Raw genomic sequence first — 21,309 nt, 5'->3', positions numbered from 1 at the left:
CATGTAGTATCCACATCAAATTTTCTTTTAAAAAGAATAATACGTACTTCAAGTCATCTCCTTTTCTTAGCCAGCCTCCGTGGCACGAGGGTTAGTGTCTCGGCTTTTCATCCGGAGATCCCGAGTTCGAATCCCGGTCAGACATGGCATTTTCACACACGCTACAAATCATTCATTTCATCCTCTGAAGCAGTAACTAACGTTGGTCCCGGAGGTTAAAGAAAACAAAACAAACAAGTCATTTCTTTTTAAACAACTGTCTTACCTAACCGTGTTTTGTATTTAGTTTAACGTAAATATAGTTTAACGTAACAGAATAAACTTTTTAATTATGTTTGTTTTTTATTTTATTTTACACTCCTCTTAACGTTTTTTTTTTTTGCCGTAAATAATAAAATAAAGAACTATGATTTAAGGTTATGTATATAAGATTTTCGTTATTTTGAAAAACTTTGTTAACAAGGAAATTTAGGAGCTTTTTTTATGTATTTTACCATCTTGGAACTTTAAAATTTAAATGATTAATTTAACGCTTGTTTTATTATGTACATGGAATAATTTTTTTTAGGTAAATGTTTATTTTTGTTTCTTCTCTTACAAATATTAATACAAAAAAGGTTTAAAACCACACACACTACGCGCATGTATATGTATATATAATTAAATTTTATTATTTTTTTTTTACTTTGTAAAAATTGTATAGTTAAGAAAATATCAGTTATTGACGTAATTAACTTTATTGATAAGATGGTACGCCTAAATATTAATTAATCTACCTTTACCTCGTCCACTTGTGAGTGTAACGTTTCTCGTTATACTTAAAATATCACAAAACTGGAACAAAGCACAACATAACCTAACCAACAAAGACGTTTTTACAACATAACCAAACATATTAAGAAAACCGAAAACAACTAACAGACTAATCGATATTTTGATTGCACTACAGCCCAAGTATGTAGCATTTTATTAACAGAAAGAACGGGTTTTTTCTGAGAAAAAAATTACAAACTGTGTGGAAAAAACATTCGTTTAGGGTTTCTTATAACTTTTACTGGAGTCCTGATGAACGGACGTTGGCACTAAAAGTGTTAATAAATCTATTTGGCTGCCCAAACTTATAATGTAAGCTAATAAATAAATAAATATATTTTATTACTTTATTAGTAAAATTGAGCTTTTTAATTTGTTATCATTAATGAAATAAGTGCAGCTTAGTCATGCTTGATACTCAACTTGTATGCATCAGCTTAGCCTATTTGTATTACGACCTCATAAATAAAAAAATAAAAAATACATTATAAATTCTATTTTAGTATATAAGGAAAAAACACAAATACTACATCAGTAAGCGAATAACATTTTAAAAACAAAAGATACTTTTGCAAAGTGCGTTTTTAATGAAGAGAAACGTTTTCCCACGCGAGGGATTTACGTTTGTGTATATGTGACTTTATTGGGTCGTTCGCTAACCTCGTGGACTCTTCGAAACAGCTGATCATCGTACTGGTCAACCGGCTATTGTGTCAAGGACACAATAGCCCCTCCACCGTTCCTTACCGTAACATGGCAATGAACGATGGTTGGGGTTGGCGACCGGAAAGTCACTAGGCGGGTGACTTCCCTACGACTTGTGTCTCGCGACAGGGAAGTGAGGATGCCGAACTTCAACGAAATAGGCCGATTGTAGTCACGCGCCACACTACTCTTGCTTGGCGCTTTATTTGAACGCGCGAGGATGCATGAAAATATCAAGCAGTCGGATTTATTATTAAATAATATTAATATTAAGGGATAAAAATTATTGTGTAAATAGGCTTCTGAAATAAGAATTAATAATAATTGAACTAAATTCACCTGGTTTCCCCTCTTTCCTCATACTGTGATTCTGTTAGGAGTTAAGTAAGTATTTCTACGAGTGGCAAATTATATTTAGACTAAATCTATTTCTTATAAATTTCAGTATCACTAACTACGTACACCCTTTCAAAATTAATGAACGGAGAATATTTAAATTTTCAAAAACAATTCCTCATTGGTGAAATTATAAATAATGTGACGAGAGAGTAAGGTTACACAAAAATCTGATTTCAAGAACATACGTCTGTCTGTACGCATCCGTTGTAAGATTTTCCAACGTCTATAATAATCGAAATTCTAAGTATTCTCAAGGAACAGCAGCTTATATAAACTTTCAACGTTGTTAACCTTTCCTCAGTTTTTTCTCAAAAAATATTTTATTTGATGTACGTCTTCTATTCCCTAGTTAATTCTTCCTTGAATTGAAAAAAAATCCTTTTTAGATAATTTACTGTAACTAACATGTATTTTTTTTTAAAATGACCTTGCTATTTATAAAAGTATTACTAATTCCGTAATCAAATATGCCACTCACCTGTTCGTTAGGAGGGATTTATGCCACTTATCGCGTTGTATTTGTTCACACAGATTCACACTTTTGTACTGCATGTAAGTTTGTATAAATAGGATCTATCATTGCCCTGTTTGTTTCGCACTCTCGATTGTTTTTCAGTTGTCGAAAGCGATGAAATCCTTTTTGGTATTTGGATCCTTAATACTGTCAACGAAATTCTCAGAATGATTGACATTGCAGTTATTAAAATAATAATCCCTATTATCTTTTCTGCTAATATCACTATAGTTTTTGTGTTGAGTACTCTTTACCTTTCTTAGCTTTATTCTTTTATAATTTGTTGACGCGTGTCCGAAATACTTCATTGTCAAAAAATATTGTATTAGTAATTTTAAACTTCTGTTAATCTTTATATAGCATTTAGTCAACACCCTTCCTTATATTTGACGTCATGCCTTATCTTTATTTCCTGTTTAGCCTCCGGAACGACCGTAAGGTATTACTTCAGAGAATCATATGAATGAATGTAAATGAAGTGTAATGTTGTACAGTCTCAGGTCGACCATTACTGAGATGTGTGGTTAATTGAAACCCAGCGATCTAGTATCCGCGATCTAGTATTGAAATCCATATAAAAGTTACTGTCTTTACTGGGACATGAAACTAAGAACTCTCTACTTCGAAATCAGCTGATTTGCGATGACGAATTCACCATTAGACCAACCTGTTGCCTTATCTGGCCTTCTTCTTGTTTATTTGTTATTAATTTTTATACTTATCTTTTAATTTTATTTATCTATTTTCTGCTTTTAATAAATTGAGGTTGAAAAGGACACCCGCTTGACTGTTGATCTGTTCATTTATGATCGTTTTGTTGTTACTTTTTAATTTAAAGATTTTTAGATATTGTAAAATGTTCATTCTTCTTCCTTTAACACATTTGTAAATGTATTTTTAAAAAATCTCATGTGTTAGTTACATCTTAATTTTAATTTTCTTTCCGTTTGTTAATGTATGTTGCACTGCATTTAACATTTTATTTTGGATATACACCATTACTTTCTATATATCTTTTTCTTCTATTTTACTTCTAAAAATCAAAAACAAGATTTTAATTATGTAGCGCATTTAATAAAAGAAGGACATTCCCCAATGAAAATGGAAGCATCAATGAAATTAATTCACAAATTTGTGAATTCTCATTTTTTTCGTGGGAGTAAAATATACATGTATATAGAAAAATATTACTTCCATATTTCAACCTTTTTGGTCAACTCGTTTTAGATACAATATTGAATATCCCCCCCCCCTCATATATTGATTGACTTAAAACTTTGGAATTTTTAATGAAGAGAACCACGAGAAAATTTTTGACCACTACACATAAAACAAAAATTCAAAATGGCAACAACTACCCTCCCTTTTTTAATTTTCTCCAAAATTTAATGGCATCTAGCCCCTTATATAGAAAATTTTTGGGCCATTTTCGAAGAAAATGTTCGTTCAGCCACTAATTACACTTGGATATTAATCAAAATATAGGCCAACAAATGTACATACATCTTTCCGAAATTTCTACGGATTTTTAAAAACCCGTTTTTTGGACTCGGGGGGTTATGAAACGTCGACATTTGCAAAAAAAACCGATATCGAAATTTTGGACCGATGAATATGTTATACAAACTCTTTATAGTTGTAGCCTTTACATAGAAGCAATAGAGCTGCAGTCGATAAAGTAAAAATACCGGTATTTCTAAAAATATGTTATAAAACATGCCCTAATAAAATAATAATTGAAAAAAAAACAAAATAGTGTTTAGTGCAGAAGTATGTACACAATTTAAGTATGCAAGTGAGCATACTTCCCATGGTTTACTATAGAAACGGTATAGGCTGCAATGAACCCGTTCTGTTTATCAACCTTCTCTGTCTCTCATGCCGTCCTCGCATTACTTACCCGCTGACTCATCTTTTCACCTTGAACATCCAGCTAACACAAAAAATTATTACCTCTAAAATACCTCTGCAAAATATTCCTCTGTCACTGTATGATCAAAAAATATTTTATAAATATTTTGCATTGCCTATTGAACTATTGCCTATTGCTATTATAGCTATTGCCTATTGCCTATAGCTATTGCCTATTGAACAATTTTGCATTGCCTATTTTATTTTTCATTTATTAAATACTATTTATTACTTTAAAAAAATTATTTTATTACTTTTATTTATTATTAAACATTTCGTTTTAATCACAATATGAATTTTTTTGTTTAAGTTTGTACATACGAGTAAGCATTATTCTTGTTTATATTGCTTTAAACAAATTGTGGTCTATATCTTATAATATTGCATCTATAAAAACATCGGTGAGCTTGATAAACTCCCATAAGATTATTATTTTTTTTTTGTTTAACTTCCCGGACCACTGTTAGGTATTGTTTCAGAGGATGTGATGAATGATTTGTAGCATGTGTGAAAATGCCATGCCTGACTGGGATTAGAACCCGGGACCGCCGGGTTTGTACTATCCATTACAAAACGGTGGCTGGGTATAGTATTCAGCCTTGAATTATCAATCTCCCACATGCAGTTAGGGTTAACAATCTCTGCCAATCTAACACCTAAAATGCATCAGATAAACAATATAAAACATTTTCTGAAATGATCCAAAGATAGTGATCACAAATGACCCAGGCTAAATTACAGTTATATATTTCACACAGTTTGATATGACAGTGTTGAAAATATGGCAAAATATAATTTTTCTTGGTAAATAAGTAAATTTTGTATATTTATTCTCTTCAATTGATTAATTACTTTCATCATGAATATTAAATGTATTTTATTGCATGAGTATTATATATATTATTTGGGTAGTTAATGAGAAGTGGCTACTTAATAGTGAAGTGGCTTTCTCTTTTTGGGTTGTTAAAAGTAAATAGTTTCATAAGGTAAATAAGTTGAAGTGTTTTGAATTATTGATGTAAAGGCAACCTTTTGATTATTGTTTATCCATTGATTATTTTGTCAGATTTTCATGTGATTATCATTCAAATGTATTAAATTCATTTTTACATCTCTTGTCATGTATGTTTTCAATTTTTGCTTTTTGTTGAACCGGTTTGAAATTGTTGAATTTGATTGAGTAGCATTACCTACAATAATGTGCCTTTTCATTCACACTTACTGGCTTTTCACTGCACCTATCAATGTTTGATTATGGAATTTTCAGAATAATGATGTTTGACACCACTGAATTAATGTTCACTGAAATAATAAATTTGGGTATTTTCATTTTGAATATTGTATAATTTTGTTTTTTCACATTTTTTTAATTTTTTAGGGGCGATGCCTTTTGGTTGAGCATATTCATTGGTTTCGGATTATCTTAATACATTATGATGTAAGGTAAAAGTAATACTTCATTTCTTTTGTGAATAGCAACATCTAATCTGATAAAATTCACATTCAAGTTTTTAGGAAAATTAACAATGTGTTTTTTTTTTTACCATTTCCAGAAAACCCTTTTGCATTTTGCTAACAGTGAATGTGACTTTTTCATGTTTTATTCCAAATACTAGTGATATGCCACAGTCAATGTACAAGTTTATTGTTGAAATGTTGAAAACTGAACTGATCATAGAGTAAAGTTGTGGAAAATAAGTTGTGTAAAGTTGTGGCCTATAACAGTTTCTTGATCATGATCCAATCATTTTCTATTTAAAGAATCATCAGTGAAAACATTGCATTTTCCATCAAAATAACACAACATACCCATTGAACAACAGCATGTGCATCTCCTCAGTTTTATGATTATTGACAGTTAGATCTCTTTCATCTGGAAATAAACATTCAATTGTCAATTCGATTTGAATCATATTTGTTTCTTTTGGAACTTTGATCTGCAATATTTTACATATTGTTGGTACATTTAAAAGACTGCAATTCTTTTGTTCTTATGACTTTGAAGAGTAGCTATAAGGCATTTTGGCAGGCAGGCTCTAACAAGTTCAATGTGGAACTTGGAGAAATAATATGGCACTATATATAACATATTGATAATTATCAAAATTACCAACCAGCACCTAAAACTAAACAATTTAAATTAGTTTTAACAAATAAAAAGATTTAAAAAATATTCAGTGTTAATTGTAGTATAATAATAATAAAAATAATGTCTAAAGCTAAGAAAAAATTATGTTTGTAGGTATGTCAGTTTGACTCAAGAGTGTGGTAGATTTTTGAGCCCTATGTATTTTAAAAACATATTTATCGGTGATTCATGCAAACATGATAAACCTTCCAAGATAAAAAACTTATAACAAACAATTAGTTTAGAAAAAATATGAAAAAAGCATGCTATTCAATTGTTAAGAACATCTATTTAAAGTAACATTATTTTGGTATTTATTATTTTGTAATTGAATCCAAATGTAAAAAACAAATGGTTTAGAAGAAACACGAAAATGTAAGCTACTCAATCATTAAGAGCAACATCTATTATTTTGCTATTTTATTATTTAGTATTTAAAACAGTTTGCTTAACTTTAATCCCCTTTATTCATATTGGCCATTCACTCCAAAAGTGGAATGATTCAGGAATCATAAGAGGTGTTTAATATTTTTACTCGGTTGTTTAAACGATTATTTTGTTTACTCTTTAATTTATTGTATATACAGTGAAAACAAAAACAAATGTAATAAAATGAGTAGACCTGGAAATGTAGCCATTCTTTATAATGATCCTGATCTGACTTCCACTTCTAGATCACTACATTGATTGGGCACTATGGTCATGGCTTATTGTAGATTATGTATAATAGAAAATGATTTTGAAATCGAACTTACACCACCATTATAACTGGTAATGTGGCAGCCAGGGTTGATGTGATAGCAGGTGTAAAGAGAGCCTTCTGTACTCACTATATACTTTACTATGTAATGTTGAGAGTAACAAATAGTATTCAGTTTCTTTGTACATCAATTTTTTTTTGATTCAGAACAAACAATTGTTTTTTTGGGTCTTTTTTCAACTAAAAATGTTTTTTTTTTTGGGAAGAGGATGAAGTATTATTTTTTCTGGTAGTAAATTGTAATTGATGTGATCTATTCATATTGAGTTAAGGTTTTCTAGACAAATTCTTTTGATTTTGGTTTGGTCATCATGCTTAGTAGTAGTCCATAATGCAGATAGTGTGTTCAGATATTTTTTTGCTAGAATTAATGATTCATCTATTGTATTTATATTAAAATCACTGCTAATTTTCCCCTGATTTATTTCAATTTTCAGATATTCTTCTAGTTATTCAATAAATTCAATTATGCTTCCTGATAGTGGTCTATGTATTACTATTAAGTGATGTTTTTTTTTTTAACTATTGATAATTTCAATTTCTATAGATTTTGCTTTTTATATTTTTGCTTTTGGATTGTATACCTTACATTCTCTTTTATAAATATTATAATTCCATTTTCTTTTTAATGTTCTCTATTTTGATATTTTATTATATCCATTTACATTACAAATATTAATTTTACATAAATTGACTTCTGATAGACAAATTATGTCTTTTTCAATTCTCATTCTTTTTAATTGCTTATTCAGTGTACACCAGTTTATATTAAGCTGTTTCTGTTTAATGAGGATTGTATTTAGATTAGGCTTGTATTTATGTTTTGTACTGTTGTATTTTCCAATTTGTATTATATATTTTTTCATTATTATTTATTAATATTTCATGATTTTGCATTTTCAGATTCATTTTTGTTTGAGTATCTAAATAAATTTTTAGTGTTATATGTACTTTTTGTCCAATGAAGAAACATCAAAACCAGTATATATAAAATTGTGACTAAGCTTGGTCCTTTTCCGGTGAGTGGGTACCAATTTTTTCAAAAAGTAACAAAGTACCCATATTTTTTTTGTTTTTTAATAACCAAATTAACCTCCAAAACATAATTTTTATTAAAATAACACAATAGCTCTTTAGGGTCACATTCCTTCTTATTGTGATTTTTAGCTCACCACCATAAACTTTCATTACTTTGGGTATATGCATCTGTTTTTGGATCAACAAAGTTTTCACTATGGTTTTCTGTATCATGTTTGTAATTAGTCAAGGTTAGCGAGCAAAAAGAGTGTAGGAAGTTTGGTTAGATTATATTTATAATTTCTCTACAAATACCCACTGATTTGAAAGAATTCTGCCTGTATTGTACTTTCTTTTTGAAAATGAGGACTTGTCTATTTCTACTGTCATTTGTGTAAGTATATAATTCATACCTTTTAAATCTTCTATACAATCAAATGCTTTTCATAAATCTGATATGATTTTAGTACCTGGTTCAATACATGCTACAACTATAGACATTAATGTCTCCTTTGTTGTATCAGGAACAGCACACATGAAACATTTTTTTGTTTCATGATAAATTTCTCCAAAAACCAGCTATTGTGGTAACATTCAATCTCTATTATATTTTCTTTTAGAAAACAGAGACTTATAAAAACTACAATTGTTCCAGGTCCACCTAGTTTTGTAATAATTTAAAGGCACATATTTCAGTAATAAATATAATAATAATTATTAAAAAAATGTTATTTGGTTATTGTTATATAAATGTAAAAATGTTTTTATTATTTTTAAAAACAAAAAGAAAAAGGTTGTACCCATTTACTGAAAAAGGTCCTTAAGCTTTTATTTGCTTTATATAAAAATTATATTTGGATTTGGAGTTGGTTTTACTATATGTTCTTATCAGATGTATAGTTTTGATTTCCAGAAGAATCTTTTTTGTTGATTTGTAAAGTTTTTGATGTAAGTAAATCTTTGGTATATACATATTTTTTTTGTTGATTCATTTCCATTACCTCTTTTTTGACTGAGATATGATCTATTGTTTCTCATAGTCCTGACCATTCAAAAAGGACTTTTCCTTGAAGAACTAAATGGATTACTTCCCAAAAGAATTTTTTTTATTGATTTGTGAAGCTTTCATGCATATAAATATTCTGTTCATCCAGTTTGTTCTCTACATCTGTATTTGTTATAATTGTTTTTCTTTAGTTATAAATTTTAATCCTTGTTTGAGTTATACATGAATTTTACTATGCTATTTCCTTCTCTTTATCTTTAATTTATTTTATTGGCCATATATCTGTAGATTTCCTCTATGTCTTTTCCCCCACCTTGTTCATCATGTTTCTTTTCTATTTTATAAATAATTTGTTGTAGGTTTTTGTTGTTTTGCTTCTTTATTCCTATGATTTCTAGATTAGTTTTTCATTGGTTATATTAGAATATTTTGATTCTATTTGACGTTTATTGCATTTTTATTTCTTTCTCTTTATCTTCTTCTTCTAGTTTGGTGAATTGTTTTTTAAATTCATAGATTTATTTTTTATTAATATTTTTGGGAAAGTTGTTCTTGTATATTAAATTTTTGTTGATAGATTTTTGTTTTGTTATTCTATTTTACTTTTTAATTCTTTAAAGGACTGTTTGGAGTTTGTGTCATGACATTCAGTTTCTTGTTTATTAATTTTTCATTGCTGAAACTTAGGGTTCACATAAACCCTCTCGTTATGAACCAGCCGTGTTGTCAGAGGTGAAAAGAAAAAAGAGGTTTAAATTAGTGCGTGTTCATAATGAGGTAAGGAGTTTGCAGAGAGCTGTTAACTAGAAGAGTTCACTCAGACCTTAGTACCTGGTGATTATGAGGGAAGGTGGTAATTTAGCGAAGATAAGCCTTTTCTTATTGTTCATGAAATAAGTAGTTATGTGTTAGCTCAATAAAAAAAATCATAACTACCAAAAAAACATTAAAAAAGTAACCATTATATAAAGAAAATTACATAACGAAGCTGTTTTACTGGTTATCATGTTAGTTATGTTTTTTTGGTGAACGAAATGTTGTGACTTTTCATAAGAAGCTTAATAACCATTAATGTAAATAATTCCATTCATCGTTTTCTTGCGTGTTTTCTTCACTCTTATGTTTGAGGTTTTAGTGGAAATTCACTTGACTCTCAAATGGGAAGTTTTTCTAAGTATTTACTTACATGTAAAACTTTACAAATACATTCAATGGTTGTTTGAGTAAATTTAAAATTCTTTTGAATGAAAATAAAAGTGCATCTGACAGACTAAAAAACCATATAAAATTGAGGCTAAGGTTCAGGTACATAATCCACCAGATGAACCAGTTATGAAAGTATTTTTTTCAGAACCTCCTCTAAAGAGCCTTTGATGCCATTTTCTTCTCAGGTAATCTTACTTACCAAACCAGAGAGACCATTTAAAACAACATAAGGGGTGACTGTTTCTCCTTTTTCATATAATTTTAGACAATGAAGCAATTTTTAGGATGGAGAAGAAGATAAAGGGTTGGCCAAAAGGTAAACTTAGAAATTAATTCTCGTACATAAATAAATTGATTTGCAGTGAAGCATCAAGGATATTTGACAGCATCCTTGAGTTTCTATGATTGTTAAATGATCTGGACCCTATTTGTATATATCTGTAAGAAACCCATTTTCCTAAGATGATATTTTAAATTAAGAAAGTGAAATATTCATCTGTGAGATCAAGCTTCAAGTGTAAGGGTCAGAGGTCACAATCAGAATGAAGCACCCATTAGGTTACTCTCTGCAACATACACTTACCAAACTTTGACTGGAAAGAGGATGAAAGACTGGAAAGAGGCCCAGCTTCCTCCACCCACTACCCTACTACTAATGGGTGACTAATGCACATAATGCTGTTTGGGGATTAGACTGAATAAATCCCCAAGGAAGAGAGTTGGAAAGGCCCCTTATAAATTCTGAAATAGTTGTATTAAATAATGGCTCTGTTTTAATGCCAGAAGCTTAATGAAATCCTGCATAGATTTATAGTTGCATCAATTGCATCAATGTACTCTTTCAAGGTTTTGAAAAAACCTTCACAAAAGTGACCACTTTTGGTGCAAATTCAACTGGTGCTCTAATGAAAATGAATCCCATCTGTAAAAGATGGTTATTCGACAAGGCAGCTTGAACAAGCTTCATTGCTAACACAAACCTCCCAGAAAAAACTCGAGTTATTGAAAGCGATGTCATCACAATAACTGATTTTATATTTGACTCGGCTTTAATACTTATTTACAGAACATCAGGGAGACCCAGGAAACCACCATGAATGGTGGAATAATGAGATTTGTGAAGTGATCAAAAAAATAAAAAAACATACAATGCTTTCAAGAAATGTCGAACATTAAAAACTTTAGTTGCCTTTAAAAATACAGTATTTGCAAAAAGGTGTAAGAGATTAAAAAAAAATTATTGCAACAATGTGTGATCCATTAGCAGAAATATGACTGTGGCAGACATTTGAAAGAAAGTTTAAAAGAAGCTTTCTGTGAGAATACATACTTTCACCAAGGCATGGCCAACATATGGCCCGTTTAATGAATTTATGCAGCCTGTGAAAAATTCTTCAATATTAGCTTTTTTTTTGTAAGCAATTAAATAGTGGAAAATACAGAAATTTAAAAAAACTTGCCAAGAAATATTTAGTAGTATTCAGCTCAAAATATATTTGTGAACAAACCTATTTTTTAATGAATCTAAATAAAAGTACAACAAACCATAATAAAATTTTGTTTACTTGAATCGTTTTTGTATTTAATATTTTTTAATTTTAATATTCTGTTTGGCCCATACTAAACAGTTTTTTTTCTAATTCAGTCTCGAGGCAAAAACTGTTAGCTACACCTGCTTTAACCAAATACATTGCCTTCAATCTGAAGACATATAGTAGATTCATCAAATGAAATTGCTGAACTATTAGCCACTCAATTTGAAGAATTTAGTAAAATGGTCAATTTTGACCTATGATGACCTATTCCAGACCAGCTGGAATATGGTATTGTGAGTAAGCAATTAAACACGAAGTTGCTTTGCCTGATACTTTAGCAAAAGATTTATAATTGAAACTTTGATTTCAGTGTTCATAGATTTCAGTGTAAATCTATGATGAAAATTACAAAACTATGTCCCACTCTCTATATTTGGCTGCTTACCTTTTCTTACTTAAACATCTATCGTATTTGCATATAATTCCAAGTTAATTATGTTAATATTACAGTTTTTGCTGTGACTGCAAAACAAATAGCCTTCAATAATGTTATTAAATGTTATATTTTTGGTAGGATTGTTTTCAAGTAACTAGCCTTGTAAAAAAATGCAGTGCATTTTATTACAAGCTAATCATGGAAACGGTTCAAAATATTAATATTGCCTCTTGTTACAAAATCTAGGTATCTCACATTTTCAGATTTGAATATTTACAAAACCTAACTTGGAAAAAACATTTCTGAACCTTAAGATTTTACTGAATAAGTATTGTTTTTGTTGTTGGACTAACAATTCACGAGAGAATTGTTATGAGCCGTACTTCTGATGATTTATCATGCAAATTTATTTTGATTGATTGTACGATGTTATACTTATTAACTCAACCAAGAATGAAAGAAAAAATGTTTATAACAGTTATTAATATCAATAATGGAACTTTTGATATATAACATTTTAGATAATTAAAAATACTTTTTCTTAAATGTAATTTTAAAATGATAAAAGAATTATTTATTAATATCAAGAATGACAGATGTAATAATAATATTTGTGAACTTTCATGTGACTACAATAATAAAAATATAACTCTCATTAATAGAAGAGTATTAGTTGAAAAATAACATGTTTTAATGAACTTCTTATTTAAGTTAGCTGAAAGCATACAGAAAATTCAAGGTAATCAACAAATTTTTGTAATTAAATTTTTTTATGTGAGCTTTCAAACTTGAAAAACTTTGAAAAATAAAATATAATAATATTTTGAATAAAATCATTAGAGGTGTATCTTATGAAAATTATGTTTGATTTTGTGAATAGTACTTTGTAAAACTGAGGAAGATGTAACTGTAAAAATGCAAAATAATCTCAAATCTTAGAGAAGTGTTAAATTATATTTTAGTTATCATCACAGATGACTGTGTACTGTCTATCATATAATTTGCTTCAATAATTTATGAATGCTTCATTTATTTTTGTAAAATTATAACACAAATAAAGCAATTATGATTAATTAAGACTGTGAATGGATATCCTTTCCAGATTTATTTCACCCATGGTTCTATTTGTTTGAGAAAATTGTATTAATATCAAGAGATTGCAGTAAAGCAATGTTAGGCCTTTCAACTACAAATCAAAAAGTGTTTTAAGGACATATAACAATAACAATTCATTGGGCTGCAACTGTCAGAATAGAAAAAAATTTCTAAAAATTATACAACTGAGCAAGCAATTTCAGGTAATGTTACTGCTATTCATGTTTATTTGCTATTCTTGAAATTTGTTATTCTTGTATTTTTACTAATGACCTCATCTGCTTGTATATATACATTCTACATATTTCCCAAGGATGTCTGATATGAGGTGTTAGATATCAGCTTATGTAATTTAAGGTGTCCCAGGGATTCGGGTACAATTTTATCTGCAGAATAATTTGGATAAGATGATGTCATAATTTTTAATTAAAAGAAACCTTGAACACAATGAAAGTACATACACAGATATTTTGGATGTAGTTTTCTTTTTCTTCAGTCATACAGTACTCAAAACGAAATGAAAATTGAAAGAAAATAAAAATCCAAACTTAAAGAAAATGTTATAAACATATTGTAAACTTTACATTTATATTATTTCACTTCTCAGATTATTGTAAATATGAATTTATTTATCAGATTAGAAATAAGTTAAAGTCAATATAAACGTTAACTTATGTTAACTACTAATAAAAAACTTCCTAATAAAAATAAGATTTAGTTAATAAACATCTGCAGCATGTATTAACAAAAAGTGATTGTTGATCGATATTTTGCTTTAGATCGTATTTTGGTTGTGATGGACCATAGTTTATTTACGTAGTGCATAGACTCTAGCCAACTAGAGTTCAAACTGAGTTGTTAATTGAAATCCAACCTTCAAAATACAACATTTACAGACTTTGAAGGTGAAATTCATGTTGAATTTGAACTTAACTCACCAAAATCAATCCATTTCTTATCCTTTCCTTTTGTTTCTTAAAGCTGTTTAGTTTTTTAGGACTGAGGTAGAAGAATATTCATCCACAAAAATTTCATTCATGGTGTTGCTTTAAAGCTAGACCACAAAAAAAGACTTCAAAAAAACAAATTGATCTCATTTGCTGCAGGAAAGGTAGTATTCTGATTGTACCTCTACAGCTACTATGAATAGCATTATCTGCTATAAAAACCAATTTCATTATCATTTTCTTGTAGATAGTCGGCGTATGATTGAAATGACTCTATAAAACTAATAAATAAGTATTCTTTAAAACATAAGTTTCTTTTACACCCTATGTTACAACCAGTAAAAATTTATGAATAAATCACACAAAGCAGCATAAGAAGGTAAAAAATAGTTTGTTTTTGTTTTGCATTGGTAATTAATTTTTTTGACCAGTTTGTTTAAGCAACATTATTTTGCTAGTTATATATAGTAAATGCTCTAAAAGTTTTAAATTAAGCATCATATAATTCTTTTTTCATAATGCCACAAATCAGTAATAAATTGTAAACTTTTCCGTATGAGATAAAAATGTTTGTAAATTTTTGAGCTGAATATTTTTTAAGTATAAAAGTTTGTTTCATTTTTTAAAAATGTATCTGCAGCAGTAAGCTACTTTATCATGATGAATGAAGTTTAACTTCATCTTCTTTATTGACAAAATATATTTTGTTGTACAATAGCTTGCCTGCCAACTGAAGGAGATATTCATCATCACAAATTTAAATATATAAATTTTTATTTTATTTTAATTAAACATTTATATATTGTAATTAAAACAGATTTGATAAATAGCAAAATGTTTTAAACACTAATTATCCTAGATGGTTCATATAATACTAATATTTAATTTTACAATCTACATTGCAAAACAAAAAAAAAAAAAAAAATGAATTGAATGGTGATTTTAGTCATGTACATATTCATCATATAGATCATTATTGTTATCAAATATAAATATCACACCTCTTAGAGAAATATATTGAACTGGTATATCACCCTCATATATTTATCTAAATATTTTTTAATAATCTATGGATTAAAACTGATAATGAAGCTTTTATTATTTTTTCATTTTTAGAACATGTAAATGTGTTGAGCTGTATGTAAAATAATCATAAATTAAGGCTATAATTATTGAACCAAATCTTGTAATGAAACCAACAGCAAACAGCTATGCACCCAAATACAAAAATGAAGAATATTAATAATATGTAATTTGACAAATATATCCTGGAAAAAACACAAAAAAAAAAAACGTTATTGAGAATCATACAATTATGTATTATTATTACTAATATTTTTATTATTATTTTTTTACAAACAAATTGTCTCAACATTCACGCCCACAGGTATGCTTTAAAATACCTGTGACTGTTAAGGAGCTGGTTCAACCCATATCAGTTCCCCATGTCCAGCCATGTCTGATCTCTGGGATCAGTCTGTAGGTCTATCTGCCATTTGTTGATTGATCCCATCTTTTGCCACCTGCAGAGACTTGTTAAACACTTTAATAGAGTAATTCATATTTTTAATTTTTATCATTGCAAGAACTCTTAAAATGAGAACCAGTGATGACAAGTTACTTTTACAAAAGCATTCATATTTCACTGAATACTACTCTACAGTGCACAGAATAATGTAGATTAACTGGAACTTAATCTTATAATAGTAGTATTGTATTAGTACAAAAGTACTTTCATTTTTTTTAATAATGACTATTTATCTTACAAAAAAGCTATTCAATTTTATTAAAAAAGTATAGTGATATCTTTAATCATCTGTATAAAAATCCATGTGTTATTTGTTATACATCAACCAAGGCACACGAAAGACAAATAAATCTGCCTAAATATACTACTCACTTTATTTGTAGATATTAAGAACCCTTTTGATAATGTCAAATGGAATGAGATATTTAAAATTGTGTTGGGGTGTAGCTAATGAATAATATATACAATTTATAGAAGGATAGTTGCTGTTATAATAGCAAGAGAAAATTTACAAGATTTAATTTTGAAAGGAATTGGACATGAATACTTCAGCCTATGACTTTTCTTAACTTGTACGTATAATTAATGAAAAAGCAAGTTTAATAAATATAGGTTAAAAATAAGGATTTAGCTAATGATATAGTTGTTCTGGTGGAAATAAAAAAATTAATTAAAATAAATTCTGGTAGTATTTTGATACAAAATATAAGTAATGAAATATGACTGACATAAAGGTAGATGTTCAAAAATGTTGAAAAGAGGTGACATATCAGAATTATGAGAATTTTGTTATTTAAATGATAAAATCACAAAGGAATGGGTAAGTAAAGATGATATTAAAAACAGATTAGCACCAACTAAGAGAACCATTTATGCAGCAAATAAATCTGCTTGTACCAAATATAAATGTAGGGATTGGTCAGAAAGGAAAGAAAACTTTAAAATCATTTGTATAACAAGAAAATGATGCAGGTTCATAAAATAGATGAACAAATTTAAAGAAGTTGAACTATACCCCCTTGTAAAATGGAGTATTAGATCGATAGGTTTAATGGTAATCTTTCCAAATTTGGTTAGTGAGGTTTTGTAGAGTATAATAACGGTATGGGAAAATAGACATTAGTATAAATTCACTGATCAGTTTGGGAAAATTGATAACAGTATAAAAAACATTAATAACTCATTCTCAGAGCAGTAGGTTTTTAGAAGTAGTATTATTTGAAAGTATAATAAAATTTGTTTAATGATATCACATGATGAAGAATGATATAAATATTTTTGAGATTAGCAGAGAAGAATAAAAACAGAGAATACAATCTAATGTAATGCTTAATAAAAAAAGATTCAGAAAAACTAACCACTTTGCCCTTTTCTTTGCAGCTGGAATAGTTGACAAATTGTCTTTTAATAAGTATTGTCTTATTCCTCTCATATAATTATAAAAATATTCTTCCCAATTAATATCTTCAATATTAAATGGAAATATTTCTTTATCTTTTTGATCTAATGATTTCCACAAATCTTGAGTATTCTTGTTAGAATAATCCCATTGTCTTGTAGAGAAATGTGATACTAACTGTGAAAATTTGTCAACATTCTCTGATATTTTTAGCTGCCTGAAAGTATACCAACAAAAATAAAATGAATAACATGTTTAACACATTTTTTTTTCACTAAAAATATTCACCAAGACTGCTATAAATAAATACATGCATATACATTTAATAAACAATAAACACTGTATTTTTGATATTAACACAAATTTGGAAATATTAGAAATTAATAAAGATTACATAAAATTAAACGTATTAGAAAAATATTACATGTATAAATTCAAACAAAATTTCAATTTGATAGCCAGGGACAGTATTTGAGGGAGACTTTCTTATAAATACTGCAACATTCCATTTCCAGCACGCATGGAAATTAATACACAATCATTATTTTAGTATTTTTATTTTTATATTTTTATTACAGAATAACTTCAATCATGACTGAGGATGCAGGATCCATGAAGTACTTTAATGAAAAATTAAGGTAAGGTATGTCTTATCTCAATATACTGTACTAGGTGTTTTATTTCAAAAAAAAAATTAAATATAATTTTAACAATACAGCAGAATAATATGAATTTTAAAAAGAATAATTTCAGTAAAGTAAATGTAGGTATCGGTATTTAATTAATTTTTCTGTTAATTTTTATTTTAGAATTGTTTCTAACTTAATGTTATAATTTAGCATTAGGAAAGTATATGAAGATAAAAAAAATTGTAGGTACAAATTTTCTGGATTAAACACTGTCTACTCAGCAACTTTTTCAACTAATATCCTCATTTTCTGATTCTTTTATAAAACATTTATCAATAGAGTGTGATTAATTGAAATGTGCTAAAAGTGAAAGTACATTTGTACATTTGAAAGTGAAAGTAAATGAGTGAAAGTACATTTCTACAGCACTAACAGCAGGACTTACAGCAGTAAGTGAGTAGAGTGATGTAATTACTGAAGGTCAAATATTTAGAAAGAAGTAATCTTTAAAATGTTATAGAAACTATTCAGGAAAGTTGAGCAGTTCTTATACTTATCCTCTCTCCTTTTCTGTTTCAGCTTTTCAGCTTCTGGAACAACCGTAAGATATTACTTAAGAGGATGAATGAGGACGATGTGTATGAATGTGAATGAAGTGTAGTCTTTTACAGTCTCAGGTCGACTACTCCTGAGAAGTGTGGTTAATTGAAACCTCAACCTTAGAACTCTCAACTTCAAAATCAGCAGATTTGGGATGATGAGTTAACCACTAGACCTGCCCAGTGGGCTCTTACCCTGGGAAAATAAATGTATCTTTACCTTCATATAAATAGTCTGTATCTATTTTTAAAAGTATAGGCTTTAATTAAACTTTTTATTATGATTTTTTAAGCAGAACCAACATGGTTTTAGATAGTTTTTTTTTTAATGTGGTGTTAAATAGAATTGGATATTTATTCAGTTTTAATTTTATCAAATATTAAACACCTCTGTGCCATATAGTTTATTGTAGTATTTAAATTTGATCGAAAATAATAGGCCTACTAATAGTAACTATAAAAGACAATAAAAGTAAAATTTTTTTTATGAATACAAAATCTAAATAAATATTCACAATGTACCTAATATAAAACTGTTTTTTTTTTATGTTTGTCAGTGGTGGTATGCAATAAAGATTGTTTTTTTGAATTATCGACTCTTTTAAAGGCAATCTGAACTAAATTAATGAAAAATTTAAAAAAATGCTTTCAAATATTTTGAACATTATTATGGCAATCTTCAGTAACTCAATGCTATTTTTATTTAAAAGAATGAATGGTATTTTTGAGTTAAGCAGAAAAATATTTAAAATGATACAAAAAATGTGTCAGATTTCAAACATGTCAGTTCATTTCTTTCTTTTATCACTACGAATTTATATATACTTAATGTTGTTTGTGTTGAAATCTGAGCATTTGTTTTGTGTATTTATGGAAGTTTTTCAGTTTTGGTAGATCTATAACTTTAATTTGATTTAATTTCTCTATGATATGGTTAGCAAATGTTGACTATGTATATATTATAGGCTATTATGTGTGTGGTATAGTAATTTGTTTCTCTATGTAATGGTTAACTTGAAACAAAACAAATTGTTTGTTTATACATGCTTTTACTTTATATATAAGCATGATGTACTTTTATTTGTGCAGACAATGACAACTGAAGCCTTATTTAGTGAAGTATTTCTATATATAAAACCAATATCTAAAAAATTGGCAATATTAAATTTATTACAGAAACTATTAATAGAAGCTTAGTGAATCAGTTATACTATAAATAAACTCTGCCAAATAGAAATCAGTCTTCTGAAAATCAGAACATCTACTCAACAACCTAATATTTTAAGAATTTTCATTTTTATAAGTAACATTATTTTTACAATGATTGAATACAGCTGGATTAGAAATGAACAAGAACATAATTCGTAACTTTATTGTGGGTTATTATGCCTTTAAATAGTGGATAAATAGTCCTTTTGAAGTTATTTGACATGCTTAACAGAGTTTTATGTTTTAATTAAAACTATAATCTTTATGGTCCATAACTTAAATATTTTATCTCTGGAACTGGGTTTAATTTAAATTAGTCTACGAACAATTATTGAAAAAAATTGAATAAAGAGAAAAATAAAATCTGTTTATTGAATAAAAAATTTACTTCAGTAACTAGTTTTTGTTTTATATTTTTTAGTCACAGGTTCAAGTAAAGAACCTGTCCCAGGTTGGATTGATAATTTGAATGGCACTTCTGGAGTTGGTGTTGGATATTCAACTGGATTTATAAGAATAATGGAATGTGATCCTAATGTTTCAGCTGATATAATACCTGTTGATGTGGTAGCTAACATAATAATTGTTTCAGTATGGAATTTAAATTGTAGGTGAGTTTTAAATTTTAATAAAAATTATAATACAAAAAAATATTTTTAATCATAAATTGAACCAATTTTAATTTTTAAGAAATTAAAACTGGTCTTGTGCAAGCAACTCTTTTCTGCAGTCTTTCAAGAATTTCTTGGTAAACATATTGATTTACAGTCTGTCCTGTAGGCAAAAACTCCTTATGGACAATGCCATTACTATCGAAGAAACAAATTATCATGATTTTGATTTTTGATCTGTTCATTTTTGCTTTTTTGGGACGTGGTGAGTTTAAAGTGTGCCACTCCTTGCTGTGGCATTTTGTTTCAGGGTCATACTCAAATATCCAAGATTCATCACCAGTATTAACATTTTTTTTAACTGATACACAATTTCTGTCCTCCCAGGCTTCCAAGTTCCTTCCACCATCTTGAGCTTTCTATGACGGGTGGTGGATGATGTGCTCGAAGAAGCAAAGCAACTATAATTGATTTGACTGAGGCAGAACTTGAATCTCTGCTTATTGAATGATGAGTCATACACTTTGGTCACTTCGTCTGGTAGATTCTCATGCATCAATCTATTCTTGAGTTCAGCATTCCTACTTCTATATCATACTTGGCGCATGTCCAGAAACTTCTTTCTGTTTCTTCAGAAACAGCCAAGATATGCTGCTCCGCTAGGCAACAGAGCTCAGCACTTTTTTTAGCTCTAGATTTTCAGATACCTCCAGTACTACTGTTATTCAATGTTATTATTACCTCCTTTAGCGGCCTTCTCCTGTAAATTGTTGTTTTCGTTTTTGTATATAAAAACTACACGCATCTGGTTATCTTACAAAAAGTTTTATAATATGATAAACAGCATGAATTCTGATGCTAT

At 28.4% G+C, this 21,309-nt stretch overlaps 1 long non-coding RNA gene across 1 annotated transcript in view; it reads left to right on the top strand.

Moving 5' to 3' along the window:
* Positions 1–21,309, top strand: part of LOC142328607 (uncharacterized) — a 46,694-nt gene that overhangs the window by 19,062 nt on the left and 6,323 nt on the right. Inside the window, exons 2-4 of the long non-coding RNA XR_012757316.1 lie at positions 13,533–13,728; positions 17,978–18,037; positions 20,258–20,447. This is a non-coding gene — a long non-coding RNA (uncharacterized LOC142328607). The remainder of the gene's footprint in view (positions 1–13,532; positions 13,729–17,977; positions 18,038–20,257; positions 20,448–21,309) is intronic.

Source organism: Lycorma delicatula, chromosome 8, assembly GCF_047948215.1.
Source record: "Lycorma delicatula isolate Av1 chromosome 8, ASM4794821v1, whole genome shotgun sequence".
Lineage (NCBI taxonomy): Eukaryota > Metazoa > Arthropoda > Insecta > Hemiptera > Fulgoridae > Lycorma > Lycorma delicatula.
Note: the sequence above shows the minus strand (reverse complement) of the source record. Positions and strands in the feature narration are given on the sequence as shown.